The following is a 21,578-nucleotide window of genomic DNA, read 5'->3' as shown; positions in this document are numbered from 1 at the left end:
ATTTGAGACTGTTTCTTTAGCCATTAGCTGTTTTAAAGCTGGAATTTGATGGTGAAAATGTTACTTATTTAAACCTTCTTGCAGATCTGAGTACTGATTTCTAATGAGAAGATTGCACTCATTTTCCCATTTCTGGCATCTAGCGGAGTCTCCATTGATATACTACAGTTTCTATTTTGAAAACCATTTTTCTGCCATCATAACTTTTTGCTATATGGGCAGAAGTATCTCACTCTCTGATAACCCCTATAATGTATATAAGATTTTAACCCCTTAGCGACCACCCATACGCCTTTTTACGGCGGTCTGTAAGGGGCCTTAGGCTGGACCGCTGCATTTTTTACGGCGGCCCAGTCTAAGCGCTGCACGGCACATGAGAGCCGGGGCCCTGCTCTAAGAGCCCTGACCGGCAGAAGTGCCGATCCGGGCTGTTTAACCCTTTACATGCCGGGCGCAATGGCGCCCACTGCATGTAAAGTGGTGACAGAGGGAGCGGACTCCCTCTGTCTCCCATCAGCACCCCAAAAATAAGATCGCGGGGTGCTGATGTGTTGGGAAGCTTACCTTGCTTCCGTTTAGGGCCCCGAGCCTGTCTGCAGTTCTCTCACTTTTAAGTAGTAAAGAAAATAGAAAAAAAAATACACATTTATTAAATAAAAAAATTCCATAAAATAAAAAATATGCTTTTTTTTCCATTGAAAATACACTTTTCAATGAAAAAAAATTGCAAAAAGAAAATATCCCCCATATGTTTGGTATTTCCGCGTCCGTAATGACCCGGACTACATAAATATTACATAAATTATCCCCTATGGTGAACGCCGTAAAAAATGAATTTCTAATTTATTCTTCGTTTCCACCGAAAAAAAACGTAATAACAAGCGATCAAAAAGCGGAATTTACTCCAAAATGATACCAATGAAAAATACAAGTTGTCCCTCAAAAATCACGACTCCATAGAAAAAAAAAAAGTTTTGGGTCTTGTTAAGTGGCAATGCAAAATTATTTTTTGGGTTAATAAAAGGGGTTTAATTGGAAAAAAGTAGTAAAACTTATGTATTTAGTATCACTGTAATCGTACTGACCCAGAGAATAAAGATATTATGTTATTTGTACCGAAAAATTAACGCCGTAAAATTTATAATGTAAAAACGCAGTGGCAGTATTGCTATTTTTCCCCATCTCCCTCCCAGAAAGAGTTAATAAAAGTTAATCAGAAAGTTATGTGTACCCCACAATGGTGCCATTAAAAACTACAACTTGTCCCGTAAAAAACAAGCCCTCTGTCACGACCCTTGGTCATGGTCGTGACTTCTTGGGAGCCGCATGCAGTTACCCGCGGTTTTGGTGTTGTGTCAACCGCAGCTGGGGGCACTTAGTGGTTTGCCTCAGGTGCGGTTGCCGTGGATAACAGGCATGCGTGCGGTTGCCCTTGGCAACGTGTTTTATGTGCACTCCCTTTGTGTGTTTGTTGTGCACGAGGTTGTGTTGGTTGTATGCACTTGGACACCTCCCTTCACCTGCGGTTGTCCGCGGCAACGTCTGGTGTTGTGTGCATGTGGTGGCAGGGTCTCGGCCTGCTGGTTGTTCTTCAGGACACGGTTGCCACGCATGCCGTTGCCAGCGGTAACAGGTGAGTGAGTGTGTGTGCTATTTCCCTTTAAGTTGGTGTTTTCCCTTCCCTTCTGTGGTGTAGGAAGGGTTAACTCCCTTCCCAGTGTGTGTGATGTCACTGGGTGTGTTCTGACCGGTGGGTGTGGCCACTCAGGCCTATAAAGCCTCTGTCTCTGGCTTGGCTCAGTAGGTTGCTCTCAGCCAGGCATAGCTGGAGCAGCCTCCTGTATATTACCATCTACCAGTGGGGGCCTCCCTTCTGGTCATAAAACTATGTTTCATGGTGTTATGAAGGTGTGTGTGGGGTTTACTTATTATTGCAGCTTATGGTCCTGGGTTCCTGTGTGATGTCTGGTGTGTGCTGTGTCCGTTGGTGTTCAGAACTCTAGCACCTGCACATGGGTTCCAGGGTTTGTTGTCTGTGGCAGGTGAGTGATGTGTTGGTTCCATTTGCCTGTCACTGCCATAAGGTGTTTTCTGTTTCCCCTTGTTGCTTGGCCATTGAGACTCCTGCTCCTCCGTGCCAAGGAGGAGTAGGTCGTCTCACCTATCTCCTAGGTCAGGGATCTGCGGAGGGTCAGCAGGGATCCGAGGTTCCTGAGTATGGGCCCTCCTACCATCAAGGTCGGCCCATGCAGGTAGGAGACAGGGTCAGAGTTAGGGACGCAACAGGAGGTGACCTGCTCCCTCATTCTGTGTTGTTTGGCCAAGTGGTAACCCTACCATCTCCTGGCACCGCACGGCTGGGGGTTTCCCCTACCTCCAGCCGTGACACCCTCATAAAGCTATATAGACGGAAAAATAAAAAAGTTATAGCTCTTGGAACGAGACCATGAAAAAAGAAAGAAAAAAAGCTTGGTCATAAAGGCCCAAACAGGTTTGGTCACTAAGGGGTAAAATGGAAGTTCTTAAGACTTTAGATAGTTTGATCTTTAAAGTGTACCTGAGCTTTCAAAAAAAAGTTTGCATAATGACTGTGCTTCTTTGTACAATTATAACTGGAAAAAAACAGGTGTTTTTGGAGCTTCTCTAAAGTATTTTTCAGCCGCTCAGCTAAATGCATTTCTATCAAAAGCAGGGGAAAACCCTTCTGTGAAGTCTGCCAGCACTGTACTGCTGTGATGTCCTTTCCCTTACTTCCTGCTATGTTTGATTTCAACTCCGTAACACAAAGAACAGATAAGAAGGTTGAAATCACACTTACAGACACAAGGAGGTGCCTATAATCTTCCAAAGCTCTGTAGAAGCAGTTCTTTTATCAGGCTCAGTATCTTAGCTAGCTCTGACACTCCCTAATTTCCTGTGAGCCATCTTCTCAGTCTCTGTCCCACAAAAAGAAGCGTATGATGAAAACAGACAAGCCGAGTCAAAATCAAGAAACCAAACCAGGAACTGTAAATCAGAGTCAGAAAAGCACTAAAAGCAATAACAGGAGAACAGACAGGGAAACCCAGAAATAGACAATTCAGATATGATAAAGGCCGGGGTCAAAACCAGGAAGAAATGTCAAGGTCCAAATTATCAGGTAATGATCATGGTCAGGATCCAAATTAGAGGTCAAGAATCCAGTAGGATATAACACAGAATAAGGCAAGTGAGGCAGGGAAGAATAATGCCAGTCACAGGCAATGTGTGGCCAGCAGGTTTCCAGTTTAAATAGGCCCTGCTTCCTATTCACATGATGCACCTGGCATCAGTGCTCCGGATTGTGTTGACGTAGCTTCAGATTGCAAAAAGAACACCTGACCCAGTTATCATGCCAATGGGATGCTGGCTAATTAGGTGAAAATGAGACCATTAGTGGCTATGATGTTATAGCTTTTTTTCAGGTGGATGCAAGCATATTTTATTAAAAAGAAGTGATTTATATATTTGCTAGTTGCACCATTCTCCATTAAATGAAATGAAATTGTGAAAGTACAGTGACTCTTTAAGAAGGAAAAAGTATGTAATCTGACTAAGGAATTAAAATGTGTAAGGGTTACAGAAAAATACAGATACAAATATTTGTCAGTTGTCACACCCGCTGATAAAGAAGGATGTTGTGATTTTAAATTGTAACAGTCATGTTTTCATCCAAAAATAATTTTTAGCATCTGTTACTGCTGGTGGAGCATTATGCATAAAGCAATCATTAGTTTCTTCACATACCACTGTTTTCCTGTCAAACAAAACGAAAAACTAAAGAAAAATACTCTTGTATAAGAGACAATCCTCACACTAGTGGCCACAGAAATGGCAGGGATTAGTGTGATGAAAGATGTTTGGGGGGGGCGGCTGTCCCTATAGATGACCATATCTACATTCTGCCCTGCCTAGAACGGAATAGCCGAACCGATAGGGACGATCCCGTATCAGAAACCTCCTGGACGCCCTAGAATGACCCTGATCCGGGAATATAGAGCAAACTAAAATTAGTTAGTCTTATTCAAAATGAAACATAAAGATACCAAAAATAATAAACAATGTCACTGATATGTGCATATCAACTCCCAAACATGTGTGTATCTCACACTTCCCATGATTTTACTATGAAATAACTGTGGTACTTGTCAAAGTGACTTAACTACCAATCGTTTGTTGATGGGAGTTGATATGCACAATCGTTTGTTGATGGGAGTTGATATAATGCCATTGTTTATTATTTTTGGTACCTTTAGTTTTAATTTTGAATAAGACAAACTAATTTTAGTTTGCTCTTTATTCCCGGATCAGGGCCATTCTAGGGCATCCAGGAGGTTTCTGATACGTGATAGTCCCTATCGGGGCGGCCATTCCGTTCTAGGCAGGGCAAAACGTAGATAGGGTCATCTATATGGACAGCCCCCGCCAAACATCATTCATCACACGAATCCCTGCCATTTCTGTGCCCACCAGTGTGAGGATTGTCTCTTATAAAAGAGTATTTTTCTTTTGTTTTTCGTTTTGTTTATAAGTTTTCTTTTTTTAATGAATTGGTCTCCTAGGGGCACTCTATGTGTTGTTGTTTTTTTTTATACAAATAAGGGCTAAGTTTTATAGAATGGTCATCTGTGATTATACTTAACCTCTGTAGACCATCACTAAATATATTACCCTCTGACGGGTTACAGTCTGTACCGTGAGCCTTACTTCACATACACACTTGCTGTAGCCAGCAGTTTCCTGTCAGCTAATCAGATTGGATTACTGAGAGACATGCCTCCGCACTCTAAAGCAGGCATATAGTGTGGAGGTCCGCCCCTCTGTCTTCTGTTTACACTAAAGGGAAGGGAAACCCTAGCAACGATATTTTAAGGGAGTAGTGGAAAGGAACAGGGGACATTAATGAAAACTGTCATTTTAAGGTAATTACTAGTGTTGGTCAAGCACCCAAGTGTTCGGGTGTTCAAGTAGAACACCTCGGGATGCTCGGGTGCTCTACAGAGCACCCGAGCACAATGGAAGTCAATGGGAGCCTATGCACTAAGTGAAAAGGCTGCCAAAAATTACAAGGAACCGGCACTGCAATAAACCCTTTATTACACATAAAGGAGGGCATCCTACATACCCTTTAAAAATTATGATTGATGGCCTGCCGGTGACTCTCAAAAACCATAGGAGCAAGGGCCTGCTGATCTTACCCTCTAAAACATTAGGGGCGAGTGCCTGCTGCTGATCTGACCCTCTAAAACATTAGGGGCGAGTGCCTGCTGCTGATCTGACCATCTAAAACATTAGGGGTGAGGGTCTGCTGCTGATCTGACCTCTAAAACATTAGGGGTAAGGTACTGCTGCTGATCTGACCATCTAAAACATGCTGCTGGTGACCCTCAAAAACACTATGAACAAGGGCCTGCTGGTGACCCTCTAAAACATTATGGGCGAGGGCCTGCTGGTGACCCTCTAAAACATTATGATTGAGGGCCTGCTGGTGACCCTCTAAAACATTATGATTGAGGGCCTGCTGGTGACCTTCTAAAACATTATGGGCGAGGGCTTGCTAGTGACCCTCTAAAACATTATGGGTGAGGGCCTGCTGGTGACCCTCAAAAACATTATGGGCAATGGCCTGCTGGTGACCCTCTAAAAAATTATGGGTGAGGGCATGCTGCTGAGCTGACCCTCTAAAACATTAGGAGCGAGGGCAGCCTAATAAGCATGTTTATATGATGGAGGAGGAGGAGGAGGTGGAGGATGAGAAAATGGAGATTGAACCATATAACCTTTTTAGTGGTGGAAGTGGTGCATGGGAATACAGTGTATTCAATACACCATAAAAGCCACATTTAGAGTGCCTTTATGTTCAGCCGCTTTCCTCTGGTGGAGTAAAGAAGTCAGGGGCAATCCAGGCCTTGTTCATTTTAATAACAGTCAACCGGTCAGCATTTTCAGTTGACAGGCGGATGCGCTTATCAGTTATTATGCCCCCAGCAGCACCAAAAATATGCTCTGACAAAATGCTGGCGGCAGGGCAGGCCAGCACCTCCAAGGCGTAGAGCGCCAGTTCATGCCACGTGTCCAGCTTGGACACCCAATAGTTGTAAGGCTCAGAGGGATCACTGAGGACACATACACAGTCTGCTACATACTCCTTCACCATCTTTCTCTCCTTGTGACACTAGGCTGCGCATCAGGTTGAGGGTGCTGGCGGGGTGTCATAAATCTTTCCCAGGCCTTGGAGAGTGTTGCCATGCCTCTGTTGGAACTGCTGTGTGCTCCCCTCATATCCCCTCCTCAGTTGGCCAAGGAACTATGTACTCTGCAGCCAGCGTTGTCAGTTTGAAATTTTTGGAGCAATTTTTCCACAAGGACCTTCTGGTATTGCACCATTTTGCTCATACTCTCCACCACAGGAATGAGAGATGAGAAGTTCTCTTTGTAGCGCGGGTCGAGAAGGGTGAACAACCAGTAATCGTGTTGGCCAAAATGCATACAACGCGAGGGTCACGGGAAAGGCAGCCTAACAAAGTCAGCCATTTGCGCCAGAGTCCCAACAGACAAGACTTCGCTGTCCTCATCAGGAGGATGACTCTCAATCTCCTCTTCCATTTCCTCCTCTTCTACCCATCCACGCTAAACAGATAGAATATAACTTCCATGGGTAGCTCCCCTCCTCTCTGTAGCTGAGGCAACTGTCTCCTGCTCCTCCTTCTCCTCATCATCCAATTTGCGCTGAGAAGATGAACTGAGAGTGGTCTGGCTATCACCCTGGGTACTGTCTTACCCCATTTCCACCTATTCCACATGCAAAGCGTGCACCTTAATTGTGAGCAGCGAACATTTGAATAGACACAGAAGTGGTATGGTTACGGTGATAATAGCATTATCGCCGCTCACCATGTGTGTTGATTCCTCAAAGTTGCGTAAAACCTCACAGAGGTCAGACATCAATGCCAACTCCTCACTTGTGAATAGTGGAAGCTGGCTGGAAAGGTGACGACCATGTTGCAGCTGGTATTCCACTACTGCCCTCTGCTGCTCACAAAGCCTGGCCAACATGTGGAACGTCGAGTTCCAGTGTGTGCTCACGTCGCACAACAATCGGTGAGCTGGCAATTGCAAGTGCTGCTGCAGTGTTGCCAGACTGGCGGAAGCTGTCGATGACTTGCAGAAATGGGCACACACGCGGCGCACCTTCACCAGTAGCCCAGGCAAATTGGGGAAGGTTTTGAGAAACTGCTGAACCACTAGGTTGAATACGTGGGCTAGGCATGTGTGAGTTTGCCAAGCTCCAAAGCCGCCACCAAGTTACGGCCATTATCAGACACAACCATGCCTGGTTCTAGGTTGAGTGGCGAGAGACAAAGCTCAGTCTGGTCTCTTATCCCCTGCCACAGCTCTGCGGCGGTATGATGTTTGTCAAATAAGCAGATCAGTTTAAGCACCCCCTGTTGCCGCTTCCACACTGCAGTGCTACACTGTTTCCAGCTACTGACTGATGTCTGACTGGTGCTGCAAGATGATAATTCAGAGGTGGAAGTGGAGGAGGAGGAAGAGGAGGAGAAGGGGGGGTTGCAGCCACTAATGTAAGTGGTGGCGGAAACCCTGATCAACGTAGGGCCCGCAATCCTTGGCGTTGGTAGCACCTGTGCCATCCCAGGGTACGACTCGCTCCCGGCCTCCACAACATTCACCCAGTGTGCTGTCAGGAAAATGTAGCGTCCCTGGCCAAAAGCACTTGTCCATGTGTCAGTCATTAAGTGGACCTTCCCAATAACTTCATTGGTCAAGGCACAGGTGATGTTACGGGACACATGCTAGTTTAAGGCTGGGACTGCACACCGTGAAAAATATTGGTGGCTGGGGACAGAGTAATGCGGGATGGCCACCGCCATTAGTGTCCACAAGCCTAAATGGCAACACTTCCAGGGCCAGCAATTAGGAAAGGTGCACATTTAGTGCTATGGCCAGTGGGTGGCTGGCTAGGTATTTGCACTTTTGTTCAAAGGCCTGGGTGGTAGACATCTGTACGCTCCACTGGGACACAGAAGTGGATGTGTTAGCTGATGGTTCTTGCGAAGTTCCAGGTGCATGGCGGGAGGAATCCGGGCCTGCGTTTTGGACAGGGGATTGGCCAGCATGTAACACAGGGGAAGAGGAGGTAGTGGTGTGACCCGCAAACACTGATTGTGGACCCAGGTGTTTGGCCCACCTATTAGAATGCTTTGATGCCATGTGGCGAATCATGCTGGTGGTGGTGAGGTTGCTAGTGTTCACGACCCTGCTCATTTTGGGACGGCACAGATTGCAAATGACAATTCTTTTATTGTCTGCGCTTTCCTCAAAAAAGCGCCAGACTGCAGAACACCTATCCCTTGGCAACGGAGATTGCTGCAAGGGAGTGCTCCGGGGAACAGTTGCGGACCTGTTTGTTGTGGATTGCCTTCTCCCTTTTGCCACCCCACTGCCTCTTCCAGCCTGCTGTGGTGCTGCGGATCCCTCCCCCTCTGTACTGCTGTCCTCACTCGACTTGCCACCTTCCCAGGTTGGGTCAATGACTTCATTGTCCACCAACTCCTCTTCAACTTCCTCACTCTGGTTATCCTCCTGACTTGTTGACCTAGCAACAACCTCAGTTATTGACAACTGCGTCTCATCCTCATCATGAACCTCTTGAGACACTAATTGCGGTTGACTTATTGGCAACATTGTGTCATAATCATCATCCACCTCGTGAAACACTAATTGCCGTTCATCTTCTTGTGACTGTGGATGCTCAAGAGTTTGGGAATTAGGGCACAATTTCTCCTCATGTCATTCAAGCGGGCTTGTCGAGAGGCCCAAATCAAGGAATAGCAATGAAAAGAGCTCCTTCAGAATATTCAAGTGTGGGATCACTTGTTTCCCAAGACTTTCCATGGTGGGAGGAAGGAGTATCAGGGTAAGGATTCTGTTGACCAGACTCTTGGCTACTGAGACTGGACTTTGTGGAAGACAAGGTGGTGCTTAACTGACTGGAAGCATTATATGCTGCAATCCAACCAACCACCTGGTCGCACTGGTCTGACTTTGAGAGTGGTGTCCTTCGCCGCCCTGCAAACTGGGACATGAAGCTAGGTATCGTGGATGAGTGTGTTTCTTGTGCTCTGGCAGCAGGCACAGTTTCACCGCGCCCAGGGCCACGGCCTCTGTGTGCACCATCAGCAGCACGGCCACTTCCACGTTCCCTTACTGCTCGCCTTGCGCATATTAAATAATATATACAGTGCCTTGCAAAAGTATTCACCCCCCTTGACTTTTTTCGTATTTTGGTGCCTCACAGCCTGAATTAACATGGATTGTTTGAGGATTTGCATAATTTAATTTGCAGAACATGCCCACAACTTTGAAGATGTATTATTATTTTTTATTGTGAAGCAAACAATGTCGCTGTCCGCAGCGTCTATGAAAAAATTCCACTGAATGTCACAGATAATCACACTGCGTAAAATATACAAAAGAATGCAAAAATGTAATAAAAACAAAAACCTTAAAAAAATTGCCCAAGATAAATACCATAGGTGAATAACATAAAAAGAAAAGTCACTTTGGGGCTTGTAGTGTTTTTGCGCTGTACAACAGTTTTCTGGCAGTACCAGCAATAGAAATATAGGCCAGCAAAATCCAAAATGCGCTCCAGTCTTTTGAAGTCTTGCGATGGTCCCATCTAGTAGATAAATTACATGAATAGCATCCATTTTCAAGGTACAAGCGTACAGGACTGGTTTTAGAAAGGTTTTGTCTTTAACCCCTTAAGGACTCAGCCCTATTTCACCTTAAGGACTTTTTTTTTTCCAAATCTGACCAGTGTCACTTTAAGTGCTGATAACTTTAAAACTCTTTGACTTATCCAGGCCATTCTGAGATTGTTTTTTCGTCCCATCTAAGAAACTACACCCCTCAAGGTATTCAAAACTGATTTTGCAAACTTTGTTAACCATTTAGGTGTTGCACAAGAGTTATTGGCAACTGGAGATGAAATTTGAGAATTTAAATTTTTTGGCAAATTTTCCATTTTAATCAATTTTTTCCAGTAACAAAGCAAGGGTTAACAGCCAAACAAAATGCTATATTTATTGCCCCGATTCTGTAGTTTTCAGAAACACCCCATATGTGGCCGTAAACTACTGTATGGGCACACAGTAGGGCGTAGAGGGAAAGGTGCGCCGTATGGGTTTTGGAAGGCAGATTTTGCTGGACTGTTTTTTTTTACACCATGTCCCATTTGAAGCACCCCTGATGCACCCCTAGAGTAGAAACTCCATAAAAGTGACCCCATCTAAGAAACTACACCCCTCAAGGTATTCAAAACTGATTTTACAAACTTTGCTAACCCTTTAGGTGTTGCACAAGATTTAATGGAAATAGAGATACAATTTCAAAATTTCAATTTTGGCAGATTTTCCATTTTAATATTTTTTTTCCAGTTACAAAGCAAGGGTTAACAGCCAAACAAAACTCATTATTTATGGCCCTGATTCTGTAGTTTACAGAAACACCCCATATGTGGTCGTAAACCGCTGTACGGGCACACGGCAGGGCGCAGAAGGAAAGGAATGACATACGGTTTTTGGAAGGCAGATTTTGCTAGACACCATGTCCCATTTGAAGCCCCACTGATGCACCCCTAGAGTAGAAACTCCAAAAAAGTGACCCCATTTTAGAAACTACGGGATAGGGTGGAAGGTTTGTTGGTACTAGTTTAGGGTACATATGATTTTTGGTTGCTCTATATTACACTTTTTGTGATGCAAGGTAATAAGAAATAGCACAGTTTTGGCACAGTTTTTTTGTTATTTACAACATTCATCTGACAGGTTAGATCATGTGGTATTTTTATAGAGCAGGTTGTCATGGATGCGGCGATACCTAATATGTATACAATTTTTTTATTTATGTAAGTTTTGCACAATGATTTCATTTTTGAAACAAAAATAAATCATGTTTTAGTGTCTCCATAGTCTGAGAGCCATAGTTTTTTCAGTTTTTGGGCGATTATCTTAGGTATGATCTCATTTTTTGTGGGATGAGATGATGGTTTGATTGGCACTATTTTGGGGTGCATATGACTTTTTGATCGCTTGCTATTACACTTTTTGTGATGTAAGATGACAAAAGATTGCTTTTTTTACATCGTTTTTATTTTTATTTTTTTACTGTGTTCACCTGAGGGGTTAGGTCATGTGATATTTTTATAGAGCCGGTCGATACGGACACGGCGATACCTAATATGTATAATTTTTTTTTATTTATGTAAGTTTTACACAATGATTTAAAAAAAAATCATGTTTAGTGTTTCCATAGTCTAAGAGTCATAGTTTTTTCAGTTTTTGGGCGATTATCTTGGGTAGGGTATGATTTTTTCGGGATGAGATGATGGTTTGATTGGTACTATTTTGGCGTACATGCAACTTTTTTGATCACTTTTATTAAATTTTTTGGGAAGTAAGGTGGGCAAAATTTCAATTTCATCATAGTTTTTATTTTTAAAATTTTAATGGCGTTTACCATGCGGGGAAAGTAACAAGAAACGTTTTATAGATCAGGTCGTTACGGACGTGGCGATACCTAATATGTGTAGTGTATTCTATTTTTTTTAATTTTTATTCAGTGATAAATGTGTTTTTTTTACATTTTTTTGACCCAGACCCACTTGGTTCTTGAAGATCCAGTGGGTCTGATGTCTGTATAATACAGTACAGTACACTATATAGTGTATTGTACTGTATTTTACTTAGACTTTGTCTGAACAGATCTATGCCTTTAGCACAGATCTGTTCAGCACCATGGACAGCAGGATGCCTGAGAAGGCGTCCTGTTGCCATGGGAACCTTCCCCGTTTGCCACAACAGAGCAGACAGGGAAGGGGAAGGAGGGGGGCTCCCTCCCTCTGTGACCCCATCCTGCCTGGGGGCTGCAAAGGCACAGCAGCCCCCCGATGGGAGAGGGAGGGAGCTCCCTGACTGTTAACCCTTTCCATACAGCGGTCCGTACGGACCGCAGTATGTAAAGGGTTAAACAAATGACATCACAGCACAGATGTCAGCCGTTTATACCAGAGTGTCAGCAATGTGCTGACACTCTGGTATACCCACTGGACACCAATGAATATTCAAGAGGAGGCGGGCGGGGGATCGCAATCCCGTCTGCCGCACCGCCCGCCTCCCACACTGCCCGCACTCCCTGCAACCCCCCCCCCCCCCTGCACCACCCACCGGCATAAAATAATTCAGGGGTGCAGGGGGGGTGAAAAAAACTGTATTTTGGTCATTTTAAAGTTTCTGACCGTGGGGATCAGAAACTGCAGAAACCGCAGGTCTGAATTGACCTGCGGTTTGCTGCGATCGCCGATATGGGGGGTCATATGACTTCCCCCCCGGCGTTGTGACAGGATGCCCGCTGAATGATTTAAGCAAGAGGCATCACTAACCAAACACCGCCATGAATACCAAGGAACTCTCCAAACAAGTAAGGGACAATGTTGTTGTCAGGGTTAGGTTATAAAAAAATATCCAAATCTGTGATAATCCCCAGGAGCACCATCAAAGCTATCATAACCAAATGGAAAGAACATGGCACAACAGCAAACCTGCCAAGAGACATCCTCCCACCAAAACTCACAGACCGGGCAAGGCAGCACAGAGACCTAAGGTAACCCTGGAGATGCTGCAGAGTTCCACAGCAGAGACTGGAGTATCTGTACATAAGACGACAATAAGCCGTACGCTCCATAAAGTTGGGCTTTATGGCAGAGTGGCCAGAAGGAAGCCATTACTTTCAGCTAAAAACAAAAAGGCACGTTGTGAGTTTGCGAAAAAGGCATGTGGGAGACTCCCAAAATGTATGGAGGAAGGTGCTCTGGTCTGATGAGACTAAAATTTAACTTTTCGGCCATCAAAGAAAACGCTATGTCTGGCGCAAACCCAACACATCACATCACCCAAAGAACACCATCCAGGACTTGAAAACTGGTCAGAGTTGAGGGAAAGATGGATGGTGCGGAGGGATATTCTTGAGAAAATCCTGTACCACTCTGTGCACCATTTGGGGCTAGGACGGAGGTTTCTGATCACAGCAGGACAATGACCCCAAACACACTGCTAAAGCAACACTTGAGTAGTTTAAGGGGAAACAAGTAAATGTGTTGGAATGGCCTAGTCAAAGCCCAGATTTTAATCCAATAGAAAATCTGTGGTCAGACTTAAACATTGCTCTTCACAAGTGCAAACCATCCAACTTGAAGGAGCTGGAGCAGTTTTGCAAGAAGGAATGGGCAAAGATCCCAATGGTAACATGTGGCAAGCTCATAGAGACTTATCCAAAGCGACTTTAAGCTGTGATTGCCGCAAAAGGTGGCTCTACAAAGTATTGACTTTAGGGGGTGAATAGTTATGCACATTGACTTTTTCCTATTTGTTGTTTGCGTCACAATAAAAAAAAAAAACATCTTCAAAGTTGTGGACATTTTCTGATTTTCTGTAAATTAAATTAGGCAAATCCTCAAACAATCCATGTTAATTTCAGGTTATGAGGCACCAAAATACATTTAAAGTTTTGCCCCTTTCACATTGCAGCATAAATAACTATTTTCTGGGTCAGTGCAAATACTCCACGGTGAGCTTGTCGGGGCACCACTATACTGAAACTTGATGATGGTTTCAAAACCTTTTATCAACTTTTTACAACTGTGTTTTTGTAGACCCACAAAAATTTCATACTGACTGGCAACTAGCGATATCTGTGAATTTATTTTTAGCTATTAACCAAATAATTGTGTTGGAACACCTTCCCTATTCACAGGATCTAGCCCCCAATTGATTTCTTCTGTTCCCAAACATAAAGGAAATATTGAAAAGAAGGCATTTTCAATGACATCAAAGAAAATTCAACAGCAGCACTGAAGGGCATTCCACAAAACTAGTTTCAAATTACTTCGAATCATGGATGAGGCATTAGTTTCCAAGTATTTTGAAGGTATCCACAGTGAAATTCCACAATGAGGTATGTTGCACTTTTACCACGATGAGTTTGCTCATTTTATTGTCAGACCTTGTACATAGTTCTTTTTTAAAACTTACTATTTTTTGCACATTGAAAACTCCTGGGCTAAAACCCACAACTTATTTCTGGAAGTCTGGAAAAGGGATGTCCCTTTGACACCCCAGGGATACATATTTCATTACATATTCCGTAACCCCAGGGACACACAGTCGATTATTTTAGTTAAAGGGTTTCTGTCACCCCACTAAAGTCTTTTTTTTTTGGGGGCTAGTTACATTCCTTATAGTGCGATATATGAAAATATAATGGTGTTACTTACTTTCATTCAGCCGTTTCTTATAAAAAAGTTTTATAATATGTAAATCAGGTCTCTACCAGCAAGTAGGGCGTCTACTTGCTGGTAGCCGCCGCAAAAAAACGCCCCCTCGTCGTGTTGATTGACAGGGCCAGCCGCGATCTCCTCCTCCGGCCGGCCCTGTCAGCATTTTAAAAATCCCGCGCCTCTGTTCATTCGGTGCAGGCGCTCTGAGATGAGGAGGCTCGTCTCCTCAGAACTCCCTCAGTGCGCCTGCACCGATGACGTCTTCTCTTTCGGTGATGTCATCGGCGCAGGCGCACTGAGGGAGTTCTGAGGAGACACAACTCAAAATCAACTGTTCAAAGAAGGCCTGTGAGAATCAGGTCTTCATGGTCAAACTGCTGCAAAGAAGGCACTACTGAGGAACAAGAAAAAGTGAATTGCTTGGGCCAAGAAACACAAGGATGGACATAAGACCAGTGGAACTCTGCACTTTGGTTTGAGTCAAAATCTGAGATTTCTAGTTCAAACCAAGATCTTTAATATGTTGCTCTGTTTTTTTTTTGTTTTTTTTTCAAATGTCCATTCATTCCCCCCATGCCTCTGTTCTTATTGTATATATATTGCTGTTTCTTCATATATTCTTGTAGTACGCCTGATGAAGAGACTGGTGATGTCTCGAAAGCTCGCTATGTAACATCATTACTTCTATTTTTGTTAGCCATTAAAAGGTATCAAACCTGCAATACTCTTATTTTGTTTCTCTTAATGAGAGCACTAAACTATTTTTCTATTGGCTAACACGGTACCAGACTTTTTCCCTTTTCTTAGTTCCAACAGCCATGTCGCCACATCTTTGTGAAATACAGAAAAGGGGACTGCGTGGTTTCTATATGTGTGGTTCCCACAGTGAAGCATTGAGAAGAAAGTGTGATGATGTAGGGGTTATTTTCAGGTAACACTATTGGTGACTTATTAAAAACATATGAGTCGAGATTTACTAATCCTACAGATGGCATACATTTAGGCAGGCTGTCTAGACCTGAAACCAGATTTATCACAGTGGCTCAGGCTGGAAGATAAACCTGGTGCAGACATAAATACTTTTACCCCTCAGATGACCCCTCACATTTGACCACAGCATCTGGGTGTGGAAATCGGGGGAGCCAGATAGTGTGTGCGGCTGTGGCAGGGCTCCATAGGAATATGTTTTAAGTCTCATAGATCCCAATGCATTAGCATGAAAGAATCAATCTAATGACTGATTGTTTAACTCCTTCACGTCTGCAATCTGTATATATACGTGATAGCTGCACATACCCCGTGCAGCTACCACGTATATAAATGTTCTGGCAGCTCTTTAATCCAAGCGCTGCAAAGCGCTTGGATTAAAGCTTCTGCCCCTGCCCTGTATGCTGTCACGGACAGTATACAGTGCAGTAATGCCGGCAAGGGACCAATCAGAGTGGCCCCTTGCCGGCAATCGATCCGATTGGTTAGTCTGTGCAGACTAACCAATCGGATTGCGGCAGTGTTAAATGCCGGTTTCAGGCTCTGATCTGCGCTCTGCAGATCAGAGTCTGAAAGCAGATAGTGTAACTCATGCCCCCCGATCTGTGCCCCTCCAAGCACTTAGTGCAGATCTGTGCCCCCTCATCTGTGCCCCTCATCTGTGCCCCGCTGATCTGTGCCCATCTCCTGCACTTATGCGGTCCGCCGCCTCCCCGCCCCCTGCATTAATTTTCAAGCCGCCCCTCCTGCCCCAGCCTCCCTTGATATTATGGGCAGCCTCCCAGAACCCCCCTCTTTCCTGCGCTGCCCCCCCCGATCCCCCTGCTGTGTGCGATGGCGGCGGCTCAATTACTGAGCCGCCGCCATCAGCAGAGAGTGTCAGCTCTATGCTGACACTCTCCTGTAACCCCTATAGATGCCGCGGTTGCGGCATCCATGGGGTTAACAGAGGGAGGGAGCTCCCTCTCTCCACCATCGGGGCTGCAGCGCTGTGATTGCAGCACCCGATGGTTGCCATGGCAACCGGACGCTTTGCAAAAGCGTCTGGTTGCCATGGCAAAGGCGTCCAGTGCTGCCACCTACAGGCAATCTGGAAGTACTATACTTTGCAATGCAAGAGCATTGCAAAGTATAGTACAACTATCAGCCCCACTGGATCTTCAAGATCCAAGAGGGAACTGATAAAAAAAAAAAGTGAAAATAATAAAAGTAAAAATAAATAAATAAATAAAAATGTAAATTAGAAAAAAGAAATTGCCTTTTCCTATAAAAAAATGAAAAAAATAAAATAAAATACACATATTAGGTGTCGCCGCGTCCGTAACGACCATCTCTATAAATATATCACATGATAGACCCCGTCCGATAAACACCATAAAATTAAAATTAAAAAAACTGTGCCAAAAAAGCTATATTTGTCACCTTACATCACAAAAAGTGCAACAGCAAGCGATCAAAAAGGCGTATGACCCCCAAAATAGTACCAATCAAACCGTCACCTCGTCCCGCAAAAAATGATACCCTATTTAAGACAATCGCCCAAAAAATAAAAAAGCTATGGCTCTCAGACTATAGAGACACTAAAACATCATTTTTTGGGTTTCAAAAATGCTATTATCATGTAAAACTTAAATAAATAAGAAAAAGTATACATATTAGGTATTGCCACGTCCGTAACGATCTTCTCTATAAAACTATCACATGACCTAACTCCTCAGATGAACGTTGTAAAAATAAATAAATGAAAACTGTTCCAAAACAGCCAATTTTTGGGTCACCTTGCCACATAAAGTGTAATAATGAATGATCAAAAAATCCTATGTACCCAAAAATGGTACCAATAAAAACCTCAACACTTTCTGCAAAAAACGAGCCCCTGCACAAGACGATCGGCACAAAAATAAAAAACATATGGCGTTCAGAAAACCAATCCAGCACAATTTACCTTCCAAAAACCATATGGCATTCCTTTCCTTCTGCGCCTGCCGTGTGCCCGTACAGCAGTTTACGACCACATGTGGGGTGTTTATGTAAACCGCGGAATCAGGGTAATAAATTATGAGTTTTGTTTGGCTGTTAACTCTCAATGTGTTAAAGAAAAAAAATATATAAAATGGAAAATCTGCCAAAAATATGAAATTTTGAAATTTCATCTCCATTTTCCTTTAATTCTTGTGGAACGCCTAAAGGGTTAACAAAGTTTTTAAAATCAGTTTTGAGTAACTTTAGGGGTGTAGTTTCTACAATGGGGCCATTTATGGGGGTTTCCACTATGTAAGCCCCACAAAGTGACTTCAGACCTGAACTGGTCCTTTAAAAAGTGGGTTTTGGAAATTTTCATAAAAATTATAAGAATTGCTTCTAAACTTCTAAGCCTTCTAACGTCCTAAAAAAATAAAATGACATTTCCAAAATGATGCCAACATAAAATAGACATATGGGGAATGTTAAGTAATAAATATTTTATTAGGTATCACTTTCTGTTTTAGAAGCAGAGAAATAGAAATTTGGAAAATTGCGAATTTTTCCACATTTTTGGTAAATTTGGGATTTTTTCCTAAATAAAGGTGAAATATATTGACTCAAATATATGACTATCATGAAGTACAATGTGTCACGAGAAAACAATCTCAGAATGGCATGGATAAGTAAAAGTGTTCCAAAGCTATTACCACATAAAGTGACGCATGTCAGATTTGAAAATTTTGACCTGGACATTGGTCATGAAAGGGTTAAGTTCGCTATAGGAACTATAAAAAAGTGCAAAACAATATATATATATATACATAATTCTACCCCATTTGGAATTTTTTTCTAGCTTCCCCCTACATCGTATGCAATATTAAATGGTGCCATTAGAAAGTACAACTTCTCCCACACACAAAAAAGCCCTCATACAGCTATGGAAATGAAAAAAGAAAAAAGTTATGGCCCTGGAAAGACAGGGAGTGAAAAAGGTTGTATGTTTTAAATATTAAGTTTAATGTTATGCCCTGTCTGGTTTAAAATACTTCTCTGGTTTTCCTTTATTTCAGCAGCAGTAATTTAGGATTTTACGTAGGATATACAGTGGTTTCCCTTTTTGATTGACCCAAAATGAACACGTGACTGGGCTATGATTGGCAATGCATGTGACCATGACCAGCTAGTTAAACCAAAGCAGAATTTTTTAATTAAGTTATGCTGGGTTCACATCACCGTTTATTATTCCATTCTGATCCATCAGAAGAACAGAATAATAATAAATTATAAAAACAGATCCGGAAGCATCCATTATACACAGTTGGGATCCATTTTAGCCATTTCTATCTGACATCCACTAAAATGGATAGAAAATATGCATAACTGAACATAATGGATGCTTAAAGGGATTCTGTCACCTCCCCTAACCCAAAATCGGATTGTAAAGCAGTCATGCAGCACAGCTTACCTTGAATAGGCTGTGCTCTTCTATCTTGTAATCCGTCCAGTAGTTTATGAGAAAATCGACTTTTATGATTATGCAAATTAGCCCTGAAGGTGCCCAGAGGGGCATTTTGTTCCCCTTAGTGTGCCCAGTAACGCCCCTCTTACAGTGCCCAGCCCGCCTTCCTTCCGACTGCCTAACCTCCCACAGCCTCTCATCCCTCTCCTCCCCCTCCCTCACGGCCGAACGAACGAACTCTCGCACCGGCGCAGTACCCACTGAGGGCTGCGCCAGTGCGATCTGCAGGAGACTGAGGGCAGGAGCTTCATCCTTGTCACTGGGCATGCGCCGAGCCTGCTGATACTGGTAAAGCACCAAGCAATTGGCACAAAGTAAATATGGTGCCCAGGTAATCCCCAGGTAATTATAGACCAGTAAGGGTTGTTCAGTGCAAAGATCTATTATTGATAGATCATTAATATTAAATCAATGGGGGTCCAACTCCTGGCAACCCTGCCAATCAGGTGTTTGAAAGGGTAGCAAGAACACTATATTCACAGCAGTCTCCTTTGCAGTGGCTGCACAGTGTAATTACAACTGCTTGTCCTATTCATTTGAATGGAATGAGCAGTTTTAATTACGCTGCACCTCCTCTACAAGCGAGGCGATGCACAGGTAATTTTGAAGTGGAAGCAGCACTCGCACGAGCGCCGTTACCTCTTCAAACTGATTGGTACAGGTATCAGGATCAGAACCCCACCTATCTGATATTGGTGACTTATCTTGAGGATAGGTCATGAATATCTTTGCATTGCACAATCCCTTTAACTTCTGTTGTGGGGAAAATATTTGAAAGACTCTTATGGGACTATATACAGGAGTATATGTCCATAAATAATATCATAAATGATAGCCTACATAGCTTTACCAAAGAAAGAAGTTCAGTCATCTATAATTCAAAAATTGCCACAAATAGATGGAAGGCAGGGCCAACAATACCTTATATAATGGCACATTATTCCACCCCAACAGAGCCAAATATCACAGTCCATCACAAAATACTGCAGCAGCACAAAATACGTCCCCAAAAACTTCCAGTGGACAGTCATGATGAGGGCTCAGGAGGCCCCCTGGGCATCAGGCCACTTGGAACTTTCCCTGTAAGATTTATGGCCAATCCGCCTCTGCCCTAGACGGACAAATTCAATTTCATATACACATTCCAAATGCTACCCATAAATAGCAGCATAAAGTGCAAGTGCAATACAGTAGTATAAAGTGCAAGTGCAATTTCCTAGAAACAAAAGTGCTATAATGGTAATCATCAGCAGTACTCAAGTGCAGCATGGATGTATCCAAAAATAAGAAGGTACACCAACAAGGGTGCCCCGTTCACCCGACGTGCTTTTTGCCTAATTCTTTATCGGGGATTACCGTAAGAACTGTAAAACCATGAAATAGTCTATCTCAGGATGTGGTAGCAGCAGGAAAAAAAAAGCTTAGATGAACAGAATCAATAATAGAATTAAGGCTTAGAACTTTTAAACTTAAAAAATATATATCTTTGCTCTTTAGCGAGGGAACTATGTTAAAGTGGTGCCAAAACCATACCAGCTTTCTCTGGATTTTGCCATTCTGCCATTGAATACATATGCGAAATACAATTCTTGCAAGTCCTTTACCATGAAATGCATTAGCCTTGGAATTAGACACATAAATACCACCAGTCATTAACCATTTTCACTATGCTCTGTTCACACTAGCATCATGATTTCTTCTGATAATGGAGACATGACAGCTGAGAAGAACTGTTTTCTAACAGACTCCAAAGAATCTTGCTGGAACCCATCCGCTTACAGTGGGGTTTGCCAGGTTTCAGGTATTTTTGAAGCCAAGAACAGTGATGCAAACTACTTTGTTCATACCGAAGTCTGGCAGCAAGAGAAAAGCGCCAGTGTGAGCAGAACTTTAAAATAGAGCAAACATATATTTTTTTTAAAGAATATCCTCAATTCTTTAGCCATGGCAATGGGAGACAAGCTACACAGCTATACATAAACATATTAGAAAAGGTAGAGTAACTGCTAGTCTACTGATAATAAACTGGTAATAAAAATCTCTGATGCCCAATCTGATTACAGTAGCCATTTCTTTACTGACTGGTTTTCATTATCATCAGCTATTCCTTTCGATTATCTTGCTAATTATTAGTAGGTTTAAAGGCAGCCTATCACATGGATTTGCCCCAGTAAAACCATCCGCACACCACATTATTCCTGTCTTTTACAGTATTACAAGAAAGCATAGTTTCAAAACGTACTTTTAATCCGTCATGTTCAATATGCTAATTAGCCACAGGTAATTGCAAAATAATGCTCCTGCAGTTCTTATGTTGAGATCCAAAAAATGTGCAACGGCTAAACAACAGTAAAAATAGGATGAGTCTTTAATGTAGATTTTAAAAAAAACTGGCTTAATGCACACAAAAATAGAATATAAAAAGTTGATACAGCAAGAAAAACAATGAAACAAAAAAGGAAATAAGCTAGGTCCGCTTCATATGTATCAGCTGTGCCAGGCCAGCTGTTTTAGGACGGGAGCTGGATACGACTGATATACAGTATGTGTACTGCATATAAGTGCACAGATCTGACTTACATAGCCTGATGCCGCCTGACAAGAAACATAGCAGGCAGCGTCTTTCTCTCTGGCGCTATTTGACATCCAGTGATATGCTGTATGTGAATGATCCCATATAAAACGATGTGATCAGTTCTGGCTTCAGTTCCCTTCCAGTGTTTTCTGCAG

Source organism: Bufo gargarizans, chromosome 3 (genome assembly GCF_014858855.1).
Source record: "Bufo gargarizans isolate SCDJY-AF-19 chromosome 3, ASM1485885v1, whole genome shotgun sequence".
Classification (NCBI taxonomy): domain Eukaryota; kingdom Metazoa; phylum Chordata; class Amphibia; order Anura; family Bufonidae; genus Bufo; species Bufo gargarizans.
Note: the sequence above shows the minus strand (reverse complement) of the source record.